Source organism: Vombatus ursinus, unplaced genomic scaffold (assembly GCF_900497805.2).
Source record: "Vombatus ursinus unplaced genomic scaffold, bare-nosed wombat genome assembly UNPS02011014.1, whole genome shotgun sequence".
Classification (NCBI taxonomy): Eukaryota; Metazoa; Chordata; class Mammalia; order Diprotodontia; family Vombatidae; genus Vombatus; species Vombatus ursinus.
In genome coordinates this window covers 7,679,953-7,683,361 of record NW_020950792.1, presented here as the reverse complement: position 1 = coordinate 7,683,361, position 3,409 = coordinate 7,679,953, and positions in this window count along the sequence as shown.

The following is a 3,409-nucleotide window of genomic DNA, read 5'->3' as shown; positions in this document are numbered from 1 at the left end:
AGATAGATAGATAGATAGATAGATAGATAGATAGATAGATAGATAGAGATATATGTATATTTTTCATTTTCTATGATGCAAGAAATAAAGTTAACCAACTTAATTGTTATACAGACATTTTGTATCATATATGAAGGATCTGTGAATGAGTTATTGAGATTCTTTTGCCCATTTGAAGACATTTTGAGAGTTCATTAGAATAAAATCCAAAGGTGGGGGGGGGAGAGAGAGAGAGAGAGAGAGAGAGAGAGAGAGAGAAAGATAGAGACAGAGACAGAGACAGAGACAGAGAGACAAAGACAAACAAAGAATATGGTTTTGTTGGATGTATAAACGTACATCATTCCACTTGTATTTGTAGTCATAGCATGTAGCACAGCACATAAAAAGGGCTAAATAAATTTTAATTGACTAAGTAAACTAACTCAGATGGCTGAATAGAGAAGGACATTTCAAGTATAAAGTAAAGGAAAAAAGTTGGTTGTTCATAAATTCACTGGTATAGATGAGTGCTCCTTTACAACTCTGGCGTTGTATAACAAATTCCTAGTTTTCTGAGCCTCAAATGATATAATTTTATGAGGGTATTTTGAAAACAATAATACTTCAATAGTTCAATGATCTTAATTATAAGTAATATCTCCACTGTTTTAGACTGTAATTCAGTCAAGTCTCACCATTCTTGTGACATTTGTGTTCTTATGTTTTGTTTTGTTTTTATCTTTTAGAGTTCTGACAATGGGTCAGAAGCCTTCCTTAAGTTCTTTTAATATGTTGTGGTTACTAGCAACTGTAACATTCCATCTGTTCATTATTTGGATATTGGATAATGATTCCTAATGACTGCTCACCTTCTTTTTCTGGTCAGATATATTCTTGCTATTTTTTTTACTCCATTTTATGTAAATACACCAATCAGATTTGGTGTAATGCTGTAAGTCAGAAGAAATTGTATGTTTTCCTACAGTCTTTCAATCACCAAGAATTTTGATTTTTCTGAGATTATAGTCTACCACAAAGCCCTACCTACTCTAATGCTTTATCTTGATTTGAAGTGAAATTGGGATTGTGAGAGTTTTTCAAGAAAAGCACAAGTGCTCATAAGTTCAGACTTCAGTCCTAGCAATGAACTCTCTGCTTTCTAGTGACTAGCCTTGTTATTGTTAAGTTAATCATATCTAATTCTTCAGACTCCATTTGAGGTTTTCTTGGCAAATATACTGGAGTGCTTGCCATTTCCTTCTCCAGGTCATTTTTCATATGAGGAAACTGAAGCAAACAGGATGATGTGACTTACGCAAGGTCACTTATCTGGGAAGTGTCTGAGGCTAGATTTTAAGTCACAAAGATAAGTCTCCCTGACTCCTAGACCAGAACTCTCTCCACTGCACCACTTAGTTGCCATGCAGTACAAAGAAAAAATCTCAAATAGGCTGGCCACTTGATTAAAAGCTTTGATTACATTAAATGATGAAAGTAAAAAAAGAAAATAAAATACACACTGACTCTAATCTATGTGGTCTTCTGCCACTTCTGCAATGATCACAGTAGACTGGCAGAAAATGAATCAGAGGAGGTTAAGAATTACAAAGTGTTTAGACCATCTCTAAACATTGCCTTAACTGTTCATACTCAAAATATGAGATATTTTTTCTGAGATCAAAAAGGACATACAATCAGAGAAACTGAATCACATCAATATTGATTTTGTTGTTATAAATGAAAAGAGAAAATACAAGAACATTCCAGTGAAATTAAAATGATTCATGGATCCTCCTTGAAGAGGCAAACATTAGGGTTCATGGAATGGGAATTATCATGTGTCTAAAGGTGACAAGAAACACCACTGCATGAGACAGTTGGTAACCTGACATTTCAGGGTTCATGATAAACATTTGCATAGAGCAATATGGAAATATTTCCAGTTTACATACCAACATATATTTAGACTCCAAGTGAAGAAATACAGAAGCTATGCAAAGCAGAGAATTTATAGTAAAGACCCTCTCAAATAAAAAAGCCTATAACCAAATAATTAATGATTTCAACTTCAAAGATGAGCTTCAAAAAGGATAGTGAGCATCATGTTAAAAAAATATGGCTCAGGAGTTAGAAAAAAAGAAACTAAAAGCTTCTTTTGACAAAAATGCTTAATATCTCTAATATTTTCTTGATGATTAGAGTTGGGAGGATCTGGACATGGTGAAAGCCAAATAATAAAATGAACAAATAAAATTAGTTATGCCATAAAATATAGGGAATAATTGGTTATTGATTTGGAAATGATTTATGATTCAGTTTTCTGTATACAGTCACATTCAACTTAGTATGGAGATTTTTTTAAAAAAAGTCAATATCAAGGAATGAAATAAAAATTAGATGACAAGGAATGCAATTGAAACCTTTCAAAATTGAATTAGGTAAACAAACTATTGTTTGTACAAAATATTTATAGCAGCCCAGCTCTCTCTTATTGGTGGCAAAGAAATGGAAATCAAGGAGATGCTCATTAGTTGAGGAATGACTGAACAACTTGTGGTATATTATTGTGATAGAATACTATTATGCTATAAGAAATGATGAGCAGGATGATTTCAGAAAAAATTTGGGAACACATATGATATCATACAAATTGAAGTGAGCAGAACAGTAGAACGTTATACACAGGAACAGTAATATAGTAAGGATGATCAACTGTTAAAGACATAGTTATTCTGATCAAAATAATGATCCAAGACATTTCCAAAGGATGTATGATGAAAAATGCTATTCAACTCCAGAGAAAATCTTACACACTCTGGATGCAGATTGAAGTATATTTTTTACATTCTTTTTATCTTTTTTCTTTGTATTTTCTTTCGCAACATGGCTAATATGGAAATATATTTTGCATGACTTCACATGTATAATTGATATCCAATTGCTTGCCTTCTCAAGGAGTGGGGAGGGGTAGGAGGGAGAGAAAGAATTTGAATCTCAAAAATATTAAAATGAACATTAAATTTTTACATGTAATTAGAAAATATTCAACAGAATAAAAATATATTTTTAAAATAAACCATTGACATTGAAGAAATTGATATGGAAAAATGACAGATACTTTCACAAATTTTTATGACTCTATAGTAAATCAGAAAACCAATTTCACTGTACACTATGCCTTGATCTCTTGCCCTGTGACTGTTCATACTTTGCTATACCACAATTTTGGGTTATCATTACTGTTTGCTTTGGTCAAGAAGCTCTACAACCTTCATTTTTATCTCTATGATAAAGTACAAACTCCTCTTTTTTGACATTCAAATAACTTGTCAATAAGCTGTCTTCAATTTATATTTCTAATCACATTAACTCCTTTGATATACTCTATGTTCTAACAAATCTGGTTAGCATGGTGTTCTCCTTTCAA